This window comes from Parasteatoda tepidariorum, chromosome 3, assembly GCF_982258835.1.
Source record: "Parasteatoda tepidariorum strain Cologne lab strain chromosome 3, Ptep-v5.0, whole genome shotgun sequence".
NCBI classification, from domain to species: Eukaryota; Metazoa; Arthropoda; class Arachnida; order Araneae; family Theridiidae; genus Parasteatoda; species Parasteatoda tepidariorum.
In genome coordinates this window covers 69498492-69519755 of record NC_141757.1, presented here as the reverse complement: position 1 = coordinate 69519755, position 21264 = coordinate 69498492, and the positions used below count along the sequence as shown (strand labels likewise).

Genomic DNA, 21264 nt, shown 5'->3' with positions numbered 1-21264 from the left:
AATAGAGAGATAGAATAATGAAATACGCCGCTTGATTGTGTGATTATATGAGTTAGCCAAGAATAGCGATAAACGTTCCATCTTTTCACACCGCGTAGGCGAAATGCCATTTCTTGGACAGATAAAGTGAGGGCGGGGATTTCCACCGACAGCTGGAATGTGAAACTCGCCAAGAATGTAACCAATCATCGCCTGACTTTGCCGAGGAAAGCCCGCCAATTTTTACTTTACTCTTGATATCAACTCAATTTTTTTTACTTAGAAAAATGTAAAATCGGACTGCTAAATTTGCAAGCGTGGCCTGGGGAAGCACACTCCAAAAGAAGAATTACTCATCTACAAAAGAACCACAGGAAACATTTCTCCATTACAATAGCCCGCATCCCTGAATTACAATACATTTGATTGAATAGTGAAAACACGTGATGCATTGGAAAAAATATAACAAAGCAAACCGGGAAAGAGTCAGATCTGTCTTTGTAAAGGTGACAATTTTCACTCCATGAAAGTATATAAAACCGACCAGATGTTTTGAGTTCGATGAATAGAATATTTATGATTTTATTTTTATTCTTTCACTGAATTATCCATTTTGATTATATACAACCCGTTCATTTTTATTTTATTTTTTATTATCCCATATTAGAAAGTTCTTTTATGACGGTTCAACGGTTCTTAAGCGAATATTTTCTTCTTGAAATTGAATATAAAAAATTATAAAACTACAGAACATCTTAAAGCAACTTTATCAACAATCCTCCCGCATGTTTTCCCCCGTAGTGTTACTCTAAACACCTGAATTATTATTCACTTTTTTTCCTACTGTATAAAATTGGATAAGTTTTACTTCAAACACTTATACATACTGTTAAATTTAACGAATAAATGTTGCCAGGTGTTTAAAATATGCAGGCCAAATATTTCGCTTGTGATTTGATATTGAAAACAGGGGCCCAACCACAGTGGATAAAGGTACATTCAAAATTTAGGGCTCACTAATTTTTGAGTTTTTTCTATAAAATTTATGTTTATTAACCTGGATATCCTTATTCTTGCAAAAGAAAAGTGGTTTTAAACGTTTTTAAGGGTGGCGTAAGATACTATTTTTAGGAGGGGGAAATTTTTTAATTTCGCGCGAATGAAATTCCAATTTTACCTTCCAGTTTTATTTATTTAATTATTTTTGTGTGATAATAGCTTTTAAGTCTTAAGTTTTTTATTTCCCATAATCGAACGATTTACGTTTTTATAATTTTAATGATGATAAAAGTATGTTCGCTTTGGCAACAAAGTTTTTGGCACTTTATTTTGTCTAAAGCTCCTTTTTTTTTTTTTTTTTTTTTTTTTTTTTTTGTTGTTGAAGCTTCTTTTTGAACGCACCGGACGATAAAATAATGTCTGGATTTGCCAGGTGTATGGCAAGTACCTCAGTTCCTGAATAGCAATAGCTTTTTGGGAGGACAAAAGTGACCACTTCTTCTTTTACCCCTGAACGTTATTTAAATTATGTGTGAAATGTAGCTTGTAGTAAAATACAATTCTCAAATTATAAAAAAATTCTCAAACAAAATTATCTGTCTGAAACTTAGAAGTTGGTCACACAAACAAGGAGAAGAAAATAAGGAGTCTCTAGAAATAATAGGAAACTTTGGCTAAATATACAAAAGCGTTAGGTGGACTATGATGAAGGATTATAACCAATAGCAAATAATAAAAAAATAATACGAAAATATTGATATTGTCAGAAGTACGATCTTTTTCTAAAAAAAAAATCATTTAAAATAAATTATCGCTGTGTCTTACGTAAAAAATATATCAACAAAAAACTAACCGAACAAATACGAGTAGGAGATAACATATTTTAAATATAAGGTTTAGGTTTTTGATCATAAATATTATCATAAATGAAAGTTCCTTTTTCTTCCTTTAAATCTAAACATTAAAAAAAAAAATTGTTTTCTCTACATAATAAATATAATTTGTATCTTTAAACTACAAAATGTCTAAGCAAACATCTTAACAAGCATTACCTTAAAAAATTTTAATGAACTAATGAAGCTATAAAAAAGCAATAAAATATGCTTTTTGATATAAAACATACTCATTACTAAATAAAAATATGTTTTTTCAGTTATAAAAGTCAATTATTAAACAAAATCTTTCATATATTTATTTGATTACAAAGATGACAGACGAAATAAGCTGAATTCATGAGAAGAAAATGATATACTTACTCAACAAAATTAATAAAAATAAGTTAATTTATGAAAATAATAATTAATTAAAATAATGATTAATAAAAAAAAACAAGCGGGTCTTGTAAAAACACTTGACTTAGTTTGAATAATCATGGGATCATTATTTTCAAATAAGTAGAAAATAAAATTATATTATTAATAATTGAAAGTTTTTAAAATAGCATGCAGTTGCAAATCTTCGCCAATTTGTAATCTATCTCATTCCATTGCAATGATGCATCGATAACAATAATGATCATTTAATAAATAAAAAAATATAAATTATTAACAATAACCACATTATAGACTTAGCTTCTATAATTATGGAATAATTTATTTATCAATTAAATAAAAGTGTATGATCTATTGAAAATTTATGCTATTCAAAATAGTTTGAAGTCTTCACAAATTTGTGATATATCGCATTTCATTGCAATAATATTATGCCAGCTTTATTATCAAATTTACCATCAAAGAAATAATATTATGCACAGCTTTATTATCAAATTTACCATTAATAAAATATTGCCAAATGTGTAAGCATTAGTAGCATCTTATCATTTCATAAATCAAATGTTTCAATTTCAGTACATTATGAAATTTAGGATAAATCAAATTCTGCCAAATGTATCAGTTTTAGTACATTATAAAATTTGCCATATAGTATGACTGAAACTGTTCTCTTAAAAAATAACAAACAGCACACCATTTTCTTATCAGCTACTGTTATCAAAAGAATTCTGACAATTCATATTACGCAACTACTTATCATAAGGTGCATTAGGAAAGTCTCCAATTATAATTTTTCATTTTTATCTACCTAGATGTCCAGCTATCTTTTTTAAATGAATATATTGGCATTACTAAAAATTATGAAATCCGCATTCTTTCCTAGTCCTATCTTTACGTTGTTGATAGAAATCGTAAATCGTTTTCATTTTCCTCTCACAGGTAAAACTCGGGGGAAGGGGAGGCAAAATTGCTATTGTCTTTCTTTTTTTATTGTCTTCGTCTTTTGTTTCAATACTCATCTACTTTTATAATCGATGGCTTTTATCTTTGAAAAAAAAAATTCTAAAATTCCAATCGCGTGCTTACAGTGATAAAAAAAATTCTCTTGTGCTGATGTAGGTCGGAAAAGCATTCAAAAAGTGCATTGAAAATTCACTGCAAATGATGATTTGCCGTTTAAAATTTCCTCACTGCTTTTTAGAAATGCCTTTATTTAAACAAGATATTTAAAATATTATGTTTAAACGAAACTACAATTCGTTTTACCAATTTTAAAACTCATTTTTTGTTATCCTCAAATGAAAATCTCACCAACATTTCAATCAGCTGAGTTCAACATAAGCAGAGATTTATTGTGAGTGAATGTTTATTCGAAATGTTGTAATTATATCGGCTCAAGAAACATTTTTTAATGAACAATGATTTATAAACGTTTAATAAATAAACGTTGATAAATAAACGTTTTTGTCACAATCAGAGCACAGACAGAGACAATTTTAAAAAGGGAAATATAGCAATTAATAAGTGCTGTTGGTTCTCTATATATACAGTGTATTCCATAAAGTCCATATGTACTTATAGGCATCGCAAACTAACCGCTTGAGTGAGTGGAAAAAACGAAACATTACTGGGGAAGAGGGACTAAAAACATAGAAACTTGTTGAAATTGAAAAGTATTGAAATGCGATTATAGAAAAACCATTAAGTCTTATTCGGCCATCAAACTTATTTTTATTTTTTCTATCTCGCCTTCCTCAGTAGTAATTCGGCAGGTTTGTCTAGCGCTTTAATTTCTGTTACTAAAATATTGATTTCAGACCTCTTATGTGCATACTTTTTACTACATTACTTAAAAAGATTCTAAAAAACATACGTTAAAGATGGTGATTACGGAATATATTGTACATTGGGTATTATCTGGAAACCGAATTTAATCCTCTGTAGAAATTAACCCCTTGGCAACATTTCGGAATTTTAAAAAATATGCCATATAGTGTCACTTAAATCTTTTAATATTAGAAATAGTTAAAATTATGTCTCTTATAGATAACGAAAAATCTGTTTACTTTTTAAAACATGCATATCTTTGCAGAAGATTAATCTGGCCTGCGTAAAATATTAAGAAAATAACATTTGAAAGCTACAGTATTTCTATCAGAGGTATCTCTCTCAATTACAGCCTCAACTTTCTTATAATATATAAGTTTGAGGTTACGGTGGCTCTGGGGAAAGAGCTCTTGCCTTCCAATGAGGTCAACCGGCTTCGAATCCCTGAGATGACTGGTCGATATGAATTCCGCACTCGTCTCGCACCTACCGCAGTGCTGACGTAAAATATCCTCAGTGATAGACGGATCATAGGTTAGAGTCCCCTTGCTGTCAAGCTAACCGTGGAAGGTTTTCGTCTTTTTCCTCTCTATGTAACGCAAATGCTGATTAGTTTCTTAAAAAAGTCCTCCTCGAAGGAAATTTGCCCCAATACTTAATCTAGAAGTTCCCTTGTCTTCTGGATTGGGTTCAAAATTACAAGTTGAACATTGGTAGTCATAAACGGAAAATTGGATCGGCTGTTCAATGACGGTTTTAAAATAAAATATATAAGTTTCGAATACATCAGGATATTTTTGAAGGAGAGCAATGCAAACATTATTCACACACACTGGGAACATCAAACCCTAAAATTGTTACAAAACAAAATAAAAAGAAAATTTAATTTTTTTTACTTATTACCATGTAATTTTTACTTGTTAAAAACATTTGTAGAAAAAAAAAATTTCTCAGTAAAATCTAAAAAAAAAAATTCTTTTATAGTCTAATTAAATTACATTTTCCTAATCACATTTTATTCTGTTTAATATTATTTATTTATAATAAATACAATAAGTGTGGAATAAATTTAACTAATTATTTCATTCTGGTTAAGCGTATACGACCATAAATTATTTTTTACTATATTTTTTAATTGTTTTTACCTATTTATTTAGTTATTTAATTATTTTGGGTTTTTCATAGAATTAAATTTTATAACTAACCCTTAAGATTTGATTTGACCAGGTAAACCCATTCATGAGTATTTTAAAACTATCGATCTCGCACAGTAGATGCACGTGAGACCAAAAAACACTCCTCAATTAATAATTTTACCAATCCGTGACCAAAACTAAACCAGGCGAGGAGGAGTCGGTACATCACCTGACGGTGAATGATAAATGGATTTTTCGTAGAACATCGATTATGCACTTTCCATTTTAACCAATAACTTTTCAGTAATAGTTGTTAGATATCTTCTCCAAGCATAAGACATTTCAGACGCAATAAATCAAAACACTGAGTTTTTTTTGTTTTTATCGTGTTAGTTTATTTTGTTTTGGCATACGTCACCTGATTCTGCATTCTTTATTATTGAATATATTCTTCGAGTTCGTGGAATCTAATTTAAGAGCAAAAGAACCGGAAACAAATATTTTCGTAGATAATGGCAACAAATTGAGAAAAAAAAAATGTTTTCGCTTTTCTTTTTCAAGATAGGTATGCGGTATTCTTTTTTTTTTTTTTTTTTTTTTTTTTTTTTTTTTTTTTTCAAAGAGAGTCCTTGGAACACTCAAGTTTTATTTGAATATTCAAATATTTATTTTGTATATTGCATTTAGTATAATAAAAAAAAATCTTTTTTTGAAGACTTTAATTAAATATTTTTCCCTAACAATATTCTGAACATTCTCTTTGTAATTCGGGTTTTGTATTGCTTCACTGTTTGAAAAATTTTACACAGCTCATTTAGGCTTGGAATGTAATACAATAATTGTTAGAAATTTCAGTGACTTTTATTATGGCTTACTTGGTTCTTTTAAGTTAGATCAATTGAAAACTTAAAATTCAATGAAATTTAACTTTTTTTAATAGTATAATGATGTACTTTTTATACAAGAGTGTTCTAAAATTCCATAACACATAAAAATTTTTTGAAGGAGATCTTTTTTCTAAGACGTAAATCTATTTTTAAAAAATTCTTACATTGTTTCTATTTTTCAAAAAGTAACAAAATTTAGAGAGGAGTAAATTATTTTGTTATGGGGTGGGAATTGATATTTAGACAGCATCTATCCATTAAACCAGTGCTTCCCAAAGTGTGGTACCCGTACCCCCAGGGGTATGGGAACAGTTTATCGGGGGTACGCGTTCTTATGCGAAATATCTTGCAACAAACGAAAATTTCAAAAAATTTTATTTCAAGGCAAAGCTAGCCATGAAATATTAAGATTACGTATTTTTCTATTGGCTATTTTTTGCAGAGTTAACTGTTAATAATTAGTGGAATCAACAGCTAGTTGTGATTTTTAACTTTTGTGCAATTTTTTTACAGAAAAAAATACATAAATTTTTTTATTAATGGTACACAGCGTTACGAAAAATTTAGAAAGTGTACACTAAAGTCATAAGTTTGGGAAACACTGCTTCAGACAGTGTCCATCCCAAAGCAACAAAATTCTTACAAAAAATTTAAACATTTCAGAAAGCTGATTTTTATAAAGTGCATTGATTGTAGACTTGCCCGATTCGAAAATATCTAAAACATAGCAAGATGATATAAGACAAATGAATAATCAAAACATTCATGAGAATGTTTCCAAATTTATCTTCATAAATAAAAATTTTAATGAGTAGTTTTAAAATAATGTGGACTTATTATTAATAATCACCTCATCTCTGCGATACATTAATTTTTAATGCATATTTTTTCAAGCATTTCAATTTTAAGTCACACACATTTTGGGTCGGAAGAATAGGCTTAAAACAGATTCACAGATGAGTTTGTTCTCATTTAAAACCATTTAAGGAGTAATTTGTTTCGCGACTTTAACTTTTTGACTCGTCAGAGCGCAACTAATGGATTATAAGCGTTCACGGTCAATGTGGGGCTATGTTGGGAACACTTTTTCAGTTTGCTACTTCTGTGACAACTGTTTGGATGTGATGGCACAGTTCATTGAATTCATAACTTTTGGACACATTTCCTTGCCCAAAACGTACGTGCCAAGTCTTTTTACAGCGTTTAAATTAACACATGCAATGGTGGAATCTTGTAATTGAAATTTCAACCTCTTCTGTACTATCTAGAAAACTCATATGCAATGCAAGTTTCAACCTTTTCTTCACCCACTGCGAGCAGAACTCGTCGTACTTTTATCGCCCAACAGATTTGATAACTATCCAGAGCCTGACTAAGACAGGGGCATACGGGGCAGTTGGCCCGGGTGCCCAAATCGAATAGAAAGTTTATTTTAAGTTTCCTTCTTTAATGAACTTTTTTCAAACAAAATATTAATACAGAGTAAAATCTATCAGTTTTATGTTAGCCTCTTCATTAATCTACGGTATGAACACAATCTATATTTCGTAAATCCATGGCTTTCTAAGACGGAATTCAGCTAAATTTTTTGTAATTATGATGGACAAATTGAGCCAATCAGAAGCCTGTATTTTTAACTATCGCAAAATGCGGTATGTTTACAAAAATACAGACTTCTGATTGGCTTTAATTGAACCATCATAATTGCGAAAATTTAGCTTATGGCAGCAAGGATACGAATTTTTCGCAGCTAGCTATCAATCAGGAAATTGAATTCGGCATGATCGACATAGAATTGTCAGAAAATCAATAAAATGGACAGAACGATATTTCATCTGACCATTGGAGGGAAAGGGGACTTTATAGCTATTTTAGGTCCTAGTCAATTTCCTTGTTATCTATAATGAGGTGAAAAATTTAAATACCTCTATAAAGTTCGGTTCTTCAATACTGAAGTAGTGAGCTCCGATCAGTCTAAGTCGGGCCCTGAATCTATCAAGATTCTCACTACTTTCCGACTAACTAGATTTTTAAAATCTTATTTGGGGCAGTCTACTATATGATAACAAAAGTTTCAATTATTCCACTGAAAGAAATAATTTACAACCAGATTATCGCTAAATAAAATTTATAATCAACCGAAGTGTCATGTCGACGACTTTTAACTAGAATGCGTATATTTCTCTGGAACTCTTATGCCTGACAATCGTAGGCGTTTTTGAGGGAGGCGAAATTAAATTACACAACAAATTTCAGGCATAAGAAGAAGAAAAATTTCTTATTTGTGCTAAATGCTTGCAAAAAGCTTAGTTATTTTTATATTAATTTAAATTTAAGGAATTTAAATACATGATAATTCACGAAGATATTCTTAATTGGTTTGAAATATTGAAGGGTACTTTCAGAAATTTCTAATTATTGGGGGTCATATACCCGCCTCCTCCCGCCAACAACGCCCATGCTGGTGACAATAAATACAGTGTGCAATTAGGGTAAGTAACATTTACTGCAAATCGACATTTCGTGCCCTTTCCGATTTAACAGACACAAAATAAGTAAATAATAAAATTAAAGTTTTAAAAGTTATATTTTTTATTGCGACTAAAACAAGGGAAATAATTTTATTTATGTCGGCCTAAAACGAAAAACTTTGGATTCATTACTTTCAGAAAACGTGGAAGTAATTTCCGGTTGTTCTTGAATTAGGTTTTTTAAATTTCAAGTTGAACAATAATAAAGGGCTATGTTTCTAAAATGTATTAACTTAATTTTTATTCTCAATTTTTTTTATCGGTCATTAAATTAAGAATTCATGCCGAAATTCGAAAAGACACTTGAAGTATAAAATCGTAATTAAAAACCTTCCTCTTTAAAATTTCAGTTTAAATGCATATTAATTGGATGTTTGTAAAAGCAAGATATACTGCTATTTGATCAAACTTTTTAAGTACGAGCATTTAGGAATGTGTGAAAAAGTAAAATCTGTGAGATAAACCACTCTGAAATCAGTGCCGTCGAGAACATTTTATCATAAAAGATCAGGCGTTCTGCTTACAGCTCAGTATGTCCTCATCTGAGGTGAATTCGCATTCCAAACCAGTGATTTTGCCCATTGAAATGAATGACAAAAAGTCGCCCATTATTAGAATTTTATTTACCGGCTAACAAAGAGAAATCGCGAGGGCGTTGAAGCCGGGTCTATTCCGGGAAATAGCAAATTAACGGAATGTATAAAAAAAAGAACAAAATTCCATCATCGTGACAATATAGCCTCGCATGAAATAAATCCAGGAATGTCGGCCTGTCCGCATTATTGAGGAATCAAGTGGAGTCAAAGTAACCATTTTATTGTGTAGTAGCATAACAATGCAAAGGACACGTAGTTATTTTATTTTATTATTTCAACGTGTTCTTATCATTTGAAAATCGGTTTGGTGCAGTTCAAGTTCAGATTTAGGAGTAAAGAACATCATCTAACTTAAAAGCAAAGAAAAATTGCAACATTCATTAATTCGTAATGAATTTCAATAGTACTTATACTTTATGAATTTCAATAGTACTTATACTTTATGAATTTCAATAGTACTTATAATACTACTTTTTCAAAAATATTCAGATGTTTAAATTTCAAATTATTTATTTCAAGAAATGCTGAGACGTCATTAAAACTATATTTATGGTTATAGAGTCTATAATATTATTTAGAGCGTTTTTAGATGGCATAGAATGATGATATCAGTAACACTGAGTGCTAAATAGTGGCAAAACAAGCACTGATACTGATGATATATCACTGGCTTGTTACGAAATTCGACATGTGTCATTAAGGATTTTCAAACTTTTTTAATGATAATAACTCGCATAACCGGAGTTATTCATCTTCCTACAAAAACACAGAAAGATGTTATTTTTCTATCTAAAAAAATATATAACAGAAGTTAGTAAGTGACTTGGTTATTTTTCACACTATTTTAATCAATTATGGTTCATAGAAAATCATTGCTCAAACAAAGAATCATTATTAGAAAGTTTTCGCACTTTCACGAATCATTCCGCACATTCACGTACGTAACTTGTACGTATTGAGAAGCCAGGCTATTCTGTGATAACTGCGATGGGCCGCAGAGCTTAAGTACGTGGACATGTGGTAGTACATGAAAGTACACATCCATCTATATATCTTCTGCGCCACCTCTGCAGAAAATCCAGGTATAGTAACTGTGCTGTGCACAACATAAAAGAAACATTTTCTTTTTATCAATTAAACTTATTATATTTAACATTTGCTTTTAAAATAAAACGATGCATGCACAATTGTTTTATAGAATAAATTATTTTGCTGCTTTGATAATGATAATAAATAAATTTCGAAAAATCTGTGAAATTCAATGGTCAATTTTAACACATGATCAATTTTAACACATTTCTTAAATAAAAAAGAAATTACTACATTGATAATAAGTTTTGCATTAAATTTTTAATTTCAATTTAGTAAAAATTATTTTAATCCGCAAATGTTTGAACGTAAAAAATAAATTATACCTTTTTTAAAAAATGGTAATATTGAAGCGAAATTTTATTCTCATTTCTTTTTTCATCTGTAAAATTTTCATTACACTCAAAGTAGTTCCCACGCTTGTGAACTAAATAATTTTAAATGAATAAATTTCATATTTTCGGGTGTGGCGCCTATTTTATTCCATCATACATTTAGGGCAATGTCCCTATATTTCAAAGACCGGAAATTCTTCACTACATTTTTTTCCGTATAAAATAAAAAAAAACTACACTACATTCGCGAGAGTGTCATTGTGTCATGAGATTGAACAGGGTAAAAAAAAAATGAAGTACACAAGTAAAACAAATTTCATATGTTGACCTTTCCCCCTTTGTAATTCTACGCCCCTTAATCGAAGTTTTTTAAAGTTGCCATATGATATATAGGGTCACGGTCATGGCTATGTGCATAAACCGGACATCGACTCTCATGAAAGCGTGACTCAATTATTGCTCATTTTCAAAGCAGGGTCTGAAGACAATGGATTTTGTGGGCCGATAAATCCTACATAAAAAACGGTTGTACCAAAACAAAACTCGTAAACACATGGTTGGAAAATTTGGAACGTTCTTCAGTAAAGCAGACGATTCATATAATCACGAGTGTACAACACGCAGAAACGAATTCTTTTAGTGTTTGGTATGACAAAGAGAAAAATTTTATTAGAGCAGAAGAATTCGGTCTGATTTACTGAAAGTAAATAAAACTGCTACGCTCGCTTGAACTTTTGTCGGTGTGGAGAAAATAGGGCTGTGCTGCTGTTTAAATTATTTCTTTGATTTCCAGCGTTTTTAACCGTTAAACATTATCTATTTATGCTTCTGAGTAGCTTACTGAATATGTGAACTCAGTTAGCTAGGAATAATGTACAGGTTGTTAAAAAAATTTAGTCATCATCCATAAATGAAAACGAAAAAAAGAATTATTAAAAAGCCATATTTTAGGTAAAGAAACTCTTTAATATATTTAATAGTTTTGATTTTATTTTATCTTCGCATCTTACCCGTAGCAGTAAATACACGGGACCATAATCAGTTGTACGACTCTTATTTAACCCCATCCCTTGGGAGTTTCAAACCTAGCTTAAATGACAGAACCATTTGGTAAATAATTGGGAGAAATTAATTGTTTTTGTGTTACATTAAACCTAAGGAGAAAAACATTTAAATTTTCTTCGCTTAACCCGATTTTAATTAAACTCTAAACCATGATCCGTCTGCTGTTGCGGATATTTTTCATCAGCACTGAAGTCGAGGCAAGTTAGGAACAATAGAAAAATCAACATAAACGACAAAAAATTCAAAACTGAGATTTTTATGTAATTGGCATTTTTGTCTAATAAACTAAGTGTCGCAAAAAAAAAATGTTTTTCAAAGAAAAATATTTTTTATATGTTTTTTTTTAAATTTCATTTTAGAGTTAGGAGCAATAGAAATTAAAAGAAAATAGTTGTCAAGCCATTTTTCTCAAAATCCATTGTGAAGCACTTGCGTTATTTTTTCAAATGCACGGCAATATACGGTTCATCCAGCCATCAAAGGGATTGAAACCTGACTCACTAAATCGAAGACTCTGTCTTATTCTAAGTTTGGTTATACTTAATAAGCTAACTTACTTAATAAACTAAAATTCAAAAATGCAGAGTCTATAAAAATAATTTAGTTAACTTTTATCAATATTCCCAAAGGAACTTCAATAAAATAATATCAGTAATGTGTAAGTGATATAAAGTATAAATGAAAAATGTAGAGGCATTATAATGTATAAGTGATGAGATATAGAGGAACAGTGGAACACATATTAACTCTAGGTTACTGAATAAGAAATTAAACAAGGGCAGAGTCATCTATATACGAGTTAGCATAATATGTATACAATGATAATGAAATGCATTATGAGGTAAACAATGGATACCAAAACCATCTGAATATATAAAATTTAAAATTCTTATTAAAAAAAAATAAGCTTCATTGCAAAAAATTTTGATTTTCGGCGCATTTTTCAGAGGCTCAGTCATCATCTGTCAATATAATAATAATAATAAACCACCGCTTTGTGAAATAGCCATTAAATCGGAAATTTATAGAGCAATAACATATATATTTTGGACAGAAATACAACTTACCTGTCAAGTTGTAACTGTTATTACAACTTGACTGTTATGTCGCAGTTCACTGAGTTAGGAACCACTGAAAGAAGCTATAAGGTTTATTATTCCCATGGTATTAGTGAAAAGTTTTTAACTTTAAACACAAAAGCTTTAGACTTGGTAGGTTTTGGAACACAGCCCTTCACGTTTCATAAATTATCTCTCTGATGTGAGGACAATCAATAAAATGAAATAAATTTATTTCGATTATCGCATGAAACAATATTTGATAAAGAGTTTCCGAGGCAAGATAAATTTTGCCATCTAAATAAGAAGAGAGTTTTGAAAATAAAAAAAAAATGACAATAAAATAATATTACTTATATATTTTGAATATTGTTAAGAGAACTTCTCATTTGTTTTAGTGTATAGCTTTTTTGACTTTGTTAATGCGAGTTTGTGCGTCACAAGACTTTTCTAATCACGTTCTTAATACCATTAGTTCTTTGCAACGTTATAAATATTAGCTCAATTACAACTTTTGAACGAGCTGATTGTGAGAAAAAAGGTCATAAGGATAAATGAAAAAAAATTACGTCGATCGAAACGTATGTAAATTGACCATTTGTAGCCACCAGTTCCATAGTTAAATTAAAGAAATCCACTTAAAAAAGGTAATTCAACGGTTATTATTATTATTATTTTTTAATTTGGTGCTTGATAATAGAACTCAACACAAACAAGTGATCAACTTATTAAAGTGATCAACTTGTAACGTTTAACTTGTTATATTGTAGCAATTATTATTTTTTATATTAATAAGATTTTAAATTCCATTTTTATGGCTGAGTCAAAAGCGGGATGTTAAAAACAATGCATGAGAATTGTTGATGTAACTATAATCCTATTAGATAGTCATCATGAGAGGGTCGGCTTATCGTCCCATCCTCAGGTACTTTAACATCCACTAACTACAAATAGTTTTCGTTCAGCATTTTTCAACACAAAGACAAATTATCCAATCAAATATTAAAGCAAATAATTTTTAAAAATATATTTATTATAAAAGTAAAGCTTCGTTTCCTTTACTTTCCTTCAAGTTGTCCTGAAAAAAAGCATAGCAGTACCTTTGGCTATAATTAAAAAAGACCCATTGATCGGATACGTACCTTGTCTCTCTTTAACAGAAAATTTTAAATTTATTTAATAAATAGTGCGTTTCATTTGAACATAGAATTTTCTTTGCTATCCTCCTCTCGAGATTTTCGCCATATCAAACATCATTTATTAAATTAAAAGTCATATATACTGAGTCATAATTAATTATACTTCTACATAAAATACTATATCAACAATGTGAGTAAGAACAATTATCCAAGCGCCATTGGTAATCACTATGGATGCAACTACATGTTTAAAAATTTTAATAAAACGACGTAGATAACACTGGAGAACAATCATTGTTTTGTTCTTTTATTGTTCTGTTTTCTGTTGCATATGATTTTTTTTTTTAACATATCTTAGATACTTCCGTATCAGTGATTTCAAATCTTCTTGATTTCTCTCCCCAAGTAACAGATTTCTTTTAATAATTTCATAGGAAACCTTGTCCTGATGCGTCGTCGGACGCCGCTAAGGGCAAATGATTACTATCCCGAACTGTTTCTTAGTGTGTGTCAAAACAAATCATAATAGGGGAAGAGCCCCTAGCCACATACGATGACATTTCCGGAGAATGATTCTCATGCAATTTTAATTCTGATGACGTACCCCCTAACTTCCTTAAAAATTCGCCGCAACATTTATGCTATCCGCTGTTCTATAAAACGTTTTTAAACGTGTAAATTTCGAAGAAAAAAAATCATTTTTTAAAAATAAAATAATTTGTAGCTATAAGAGCAAAGCTAATTGGAAATCCCCACACCCAAATTTGGCAAGATCAAGTATTTGTATAAATGCAACAATAAATTTGTTCCACAGTCTAACTTATATTATATCAAAACTTCATAAATAGTAAAATATTATAAATATTTCAAGGAGCTAAAATTACTGCGATTAGTAAGGGACTAACGCAAACTAAATAAATAATTATTTTCTATTTATTCTGCTCAAAAAATATTTTTGTATAAATGCAACAACAAATTTGTTCCACAGTCTAATTTATATTATACCAAATATCAAAATTTCATAAATAGTAAAATATTTTAAATATTCCAAGGAGCTAAAATTACTGCTATTAGTAAGGGACTAACGCAAAGTAAAAAATAATTATTTTCTATTTATTCTGCTCAGAAAATATTTAGAAGTTTATTCGTATTAATTGTTTTCCTTCACCTGCGTGTTATAAAATGCAACTGCAGGTGAAGACTGGCTCTATTTAGATTATTGAGTTGTTTCAAGTAGGAGCAAATTATGCTAGATTAGAACCTGCCACAGCAAATACATTTAGTCACTTACGGCTATTTTTTTTAATAAAAAGACACAATATCATGCATCAATTTTAAAAGTTTAGCAAAAAAATAAAAACATTTTATTCGTAAAAAAAAAACATGAAATTAACGTAATTTTTAATGAAAATATCAAAGATAAGTTTACTTGTTTACTCATTACTATAAGAATACAAACTTAAAAATATTTGTAAATTAAATTATGTAGAAATTAGCACTATTCTTTCATATGATAATATTATTTATGTGCATGTTCTTTTAATTCGGCAAATCTAATAGTAGATGTTATGGAGTTAAACAGAGTAAGTAACAAAACATAATTTTATAAAACAAATTATCCCAAGAAACTGAATTATTACTATATTTATTGATAAAAACTTCGTTAGCTTTGTAATTAAAGTAGAAAAAAAGGAGCGAGTTGGTAAGCATATCGACATTTTGATTAAGAAACAAAGAAAGTTTTTATTGATAAGTAAGTATTGTATAGTTAACTTTGTTTGATTACAATCAGTCTATGGAACTTAAGGTCAATAAACGTATCAGTATGATGATTGTATTCAATCTACATAGTTAATGCCCAGTTCATCATTTTATTTTTCAGTAATATTTCGTATATTAGTATTCAACGGGAAATCAAGGATAAAATTACTATATAAAATACTTCCAGGAAACTTTTTTGTTTCAGTTGAAAAAAATAGAAGATTTCAGGAATTTCTTTAAAAACATTAAAAACTGATCGAACTATCTAATCTAAATTTAAAATTATGTTGCTTTCCAAGAGAGAATATATTCTAACAATTTCATGGTATAAATATTTCACGAATGCAAGTTAATTATTCAATTTAAAACATTTCTTCTAAACATAGCAAAAAAATTACTTAAGTGAAAAAGGATACGTTTACGTTTTGAGAACAAATGCTTGTACTCGCTGCAATTGACAAAATTTAAAAGAAAAGAATTTTTTTTTAAAAAAATTATGTTGGAAAAATATTCATCTGAAAGTACGAAAAGTTTCTAGAACCGTCATTGAGAAATTACGACTGGAAATTGTGTAGGTTGCTGATTTTTGGACTGAATTTTTAAAAAAATCATAAGAGATACGGGTACAGTTTAAAAACCAATGCATGATAAGTGCTGTGATAATTTATGTCAAAAATAATTTTCTTCCGCATGTGTGATTGACTCATTTTTAGAACCTTTCTTTACGAGAGAAATGCATTGTTAATGGCCATTGCGTTAAATGTTGATTTTCCATTAAAAAGACTTTAAAACGTTATTTTCTAGATTAAAATTACATTCGAGTTGATTATTTAAAACAGCTAAAACTTAAGTTCCATTAGAAGCTTATTTTGAAGTTTCGTTCATTTTGGTAGGTAGATAGGTATTTTATTTACGTTGCATTAGAGCTGCACAATGGGCTATTGGCGGCGGTCTGGGAAGCATCCCTGAAGATAATCCGAAGACTTGTCATCGCAATTTTGATCCTCTGAAGAGGGGATGGCTCCCCAGCTTTGGTAGCCTGACGACCTCGTTCATTTTGAATCACGCTATTGTGTTAAAAGTATATGTCATATTTCGGAAAAAGAGTTCCTTCCCTCAGAGTTCTATTAAAACTTTTTTAACTACAAAACATTTTTAGTTCCATCATAAACTTGTTTGGATGTTTCATTCATTTTGAAACACGCAATCGTGTCCAAAAAAAAAGAGTTCCTTACATTAAAGTAAATGTCATATTTGGGAAAGAAAAAGTTCTTCCTCAAATATGAAAGTTCTATTAAATTATTCAAACTGCACATTTTTTTAAGTTCTATTAAAAGCTCGTTTTGACGTTTCGTTCATTTTGAAACTCGCAATTGTGTCAAAAGTAAATGCTATATTTGAGAAAAAGAGATCTTTCCCTTAAAATTTCTATTAAAACTGCAATACTTCTCTTGCGTCTATTACAAGCTTGTTTTGATATTTCGTTTTATTTTGAAACGCGCAATTGTGTCAAAAGTTAATGTCATATTTGGGAAAAAGAGTTCTTTCCCCTCAAAGCAGGATAAATTGGAGAAAAAAAACAACCTAAAACAGCAATTTGTCGTTTTCTTCAGGTTTTCACAGGTTTTCTTCTTGGAATGCGAACGTCATCAACCTGAAGGTCATCTGGAGCTTCTATCTTCAAAATCCATAAAAACCTATTGTGAAAACGCTACTTTTTTTTCCCCTTCGTCTTTCTTTTTCATTACAGAAAGAAAGGAAGAAGAATGAAAACATATCAGTGTAAAGAAAAGAACGGAATGGAGTCAACCAGGCAGAAAATAATCTGTAATTCAATACACTAAAACAAACGAGTTTTGTTTGCCCTTTTCTCTAAGGTATACAGAATATCTCTTAAATTTTGTGGTATGATAGTACTCGGCGATTGATGAATTGTTGGAAATTGGTAATTGATTCTTCAGCATAGGCATTCTTGGACAAAGCATTGTTTAAGTTACTATTTAATTTATTTGCGCCACCAGAGCAGTCACTATAGGTTCTGCGAGGTCCTTGGCAGACCATTGCAGGGCTCTTTAAATATTCTTATTCTCTTTTGGCGGGATCCAAGGAAAACGAATCACTTAGAATCTTGTTGAGCCCAGTTTATTAAATCTTTCATATGATGTTTTTACGAATTTCATTCTTAAAAGCAGACACTTTTATACTATTTGTTCAATTATCGTGATGAATATTTTTAATTTCAATTTTAAATGTCACGTTATCGTTAAATTTTAATCAATGATGTACCAAAATTAAAGCCAAAAAGAGAGGAATTTTTTTAATAAATAAGTAACTTAAATAAAGACATAAAGCTGTTAAATATATTTAAAAAAATTGAAATCGCTGGTAGAGTTCATACAATGTGGAGCCTTCGGCAAGAGCCCCACCCTTACGACGGTTCTTCCCACCACAAACTTTAACGCGAAAAAAGAATTTTAAGGCTATTTATTGCACAATTGCGATGCAATGAAATCAAAAAATACTTCAAAATAGTTGTATGTCAAGTTTTTTTTAGTTAAAATTGCATATCTTAAAAAAAAAAAAAAAAAAAAAAAAAAAAAAAAAAAAACAATTGCTCAAGTTATTATAATTTATTAATGATACGGAAAGGTAGTTTAGAACGTTTTGTGTACCTTTTATATCACGACAATTTTTAAATGTGAAAAAAAAAAAATAAGACATACGACGAAATCTAAAAATTAATGCACTCTTAAAACTGTTTAGAAATAAACAAGCTGTGATAAATTTATTTTATTTATAATTTAGTAAAATTTCTTTATAAATGTTTTTTTAAAAATTAAAATAAAATAAATAACAACGAAAACTCATTTTTTAACAGTTTTTTTTTTAAAAAATAAACGTAGTTAACAGTTTAAATTTTTTAAATATATAATTTTTTTCCCATGGAGAAGAGGTGGATTATATAAACAGGATTCATTTGATTAAAATACTGAAATAATGAGAGAAGTAATTTGTTATCAGCCATATATCTTAATATGAAAGCAAATTATCTATAAATTAAAGAAATATCGGCAATTCTTGGGGGGGGGGAGGGTTCGGTTAAACCGAGTTTCAGAAAAACAAAATTCAACTAAAAAGCATAACATAAAATGGTTCAATACTTTATTTGTAAACGAAAGAAAATGTAGATTTATAAATATATATTTAATAAAATATTTTACTTTTAACTTAACTTCGAAATATCAATTATTGCTTCTATTTAGAAAATAATAACAAAAATATCTGTAATAAAAAATAGTTTTGATATCGAATTTATGTAAAAATAAAGTTACATAATAATGACGGAGCATAAAAGTTCAAAATACAATTCGAATCAAATCATAAACAATAATGTAAGAAACAATTCAAGTAAGTTTTGCGTTCAGAAAACATGCAAAACAAATAAAACTTATTGAAGATTATTGCGAAACCGGACTATTGAGTTTAAATTTCAAAAATGATCGCTGTTTTTATTATAGGTTAGACGGCATTCAGAATCATTTGACAGCCGCAGTATAAATACGACATGAATGGAAAACCGACTCCTTAAGATATATTTAAAAAAAAATTCCAGACGTTCATCCAGCTGTATAAATGGAAATAAAATAACTCTCTGCCCTTTCCAAATATTTATCCTTGCGCCAACAGATTCTCTGCAAACACTTGAAATGTTTTATAAATTGAAAAACGTAAAATATTTTCCTTTATTTCTGTAAGCTTTATAATATTGATACGACAAGAACAAACATTTTCTTTTATAAATTAGGAATAAAATATTATCTTATATCAAAGAATCCGGAACCAAGCTACATGCCGGATGAAAAGAAAAATTTAAACGTGACATTAATACTGGCGTGAATAAATAACAGAAAGAAGAAAAAAAACCACCTGCTATTTCCTATTCCTCATAGAATTTTCTATGGTAAATATTAAAATAGGACGAAGTGAACATTTTTGAACCAAAAACGAAAGGTCTTTGAACTAAATGGTATGGTAAAAATGTCACCACAAGATTTAATTTTTTTCCACAAACGTGAAGTAATGAAATGGAATCTGATTATTCATTTCCCAAAGTTGGATTCCAGATGATCTAATCATAGAGTAGGAAATTTCGTGAATATTATTAATTCACAAAGGGAAATATGAATGAGTGCATTCAGAAGCAGATTAATGCGTTATTTTTAATTTTAAACAATAGCAAAGACACTTCTCTGCACTTGGTTATTATTTTATGTTTATGAATTTATTATTTTTTAATATTTATGCATTTTATTATTTTTATACTCATGCATTTTATTATTCTTATATTAATGCATTTTATTATTATTTACTTTGCTCTTTTTTGTTATATATTTCGTTTTTAAAATATCTTAAAAATTTAAATTCTGCTGATTAAAATACTCTATATTTTTTTTATAAAAATAAAAAATAGAATGGACGAATTTAAAAAAATAACATGACATGAAATGATATTTTAAAAAAATAATATCAGATAGTTCGTAATTCTGGATGAAGAAACGAAATGTGAAAAAGTACATAAAAATGGATAAAGTTAATAAAAGCCAGGAAGGAAATTATATTTTAAAAAATAATAACAGATAGTTCGTAATTCTGAATGAAGAAACGAAATGTAAAAAAGTACATTAAAATGGATAAAGTTTATAAAAGCCAGGTAGGAAATTATATTTTAAAAAATAATATCAGATAGTTCGTAATTCTGAATGAAGAAACGAAATATAATGAAGTATATTAAAAAGGATAAAGTTAATAAAAGCCAGGTATGAAATAATGTTTTAAAAAATAATATCCAATAACTTGAAAATTCTAATTATCAGAATTTTCAAATTATTTAAAAAAAAGAAGATATTTTTCGTGAACACACAATGTATCAAAATCTGATATATTGTGTGTTCATGGAAAAAATAGGATAGACGGAAAGTAAACAAATAGGTTGTCAAAATCTTGTTGATTCATTGAAACGCAATATTGTCTAAAGATACATTAAAATAGAAGAAAGTTAATAACAACAAGGTAATAGATTCAAATAACAATATCAGAAAAAAGTTATCAAATCACTAGTTATTATTAAAATTAAGTAAACGTGTTAAGTCTTTTTACGTTAAATTTTGTTACAATTGATGGTTCGTTGTGAGCTAGGCCTACATCTCAGTACCCAGTAAGCCATGATTGTAAGACTATGAAAACCAATTTTTAATGCGTTTATGTACCATGAAAAATTAAAAAGTGGCAGAAAGTGCTCGTAATCAGTTTCTAACGAAATAAAAACGTGCGATATTAATATAGAAAAAAAAATTATAACTTTAACTTGATATTCTTCTCATCTTTTTTAAGAATGAAGAATGAAAGGAAAAAACTGCTTGTTAGGCATTTATTTTTTTATTTAGTATTTTTCTTTTTTTTACGTTAGGATTGCCTTTCATTTGCTTCAAATATTGAAAGGGGAAATTTCTCCCAATACTATAAAAATGTAATCATCCTCAAATTTCTATTTCTTCTAATTGTGAACTTTAAAACGTAATATCTATAACATT

At 29.0% G+C, this 21264-nt stretch overlaps 1 protein-coding gene across 3 annotated transcripts in view; it reads right to left on the bottom strand.

Annotated features, from left to right (window-relative positions):
• ex (FERM domain containing expanded) overlaps positions 1–21264 on the bottom strand; it is a 71128-nt gene that overhangs the window by 24679 nt on the left and 25185 nt on the right. The window contains exon 1 of one of the 3 annotated variants that reach the window (XM_087159509.1): positions 12783–12978. The exons of the other annotated variants lie outside the window; for them this stretch is intronic. The gene's annotated coding sequence lies outside the window, so the exon portion shown is untranslated. Of the gene's footprint in view, positions 1–12782; positions 12979–21264 lie in introns of those variants that run through there. 3 annotated transcript variants of the gene reach the window in all.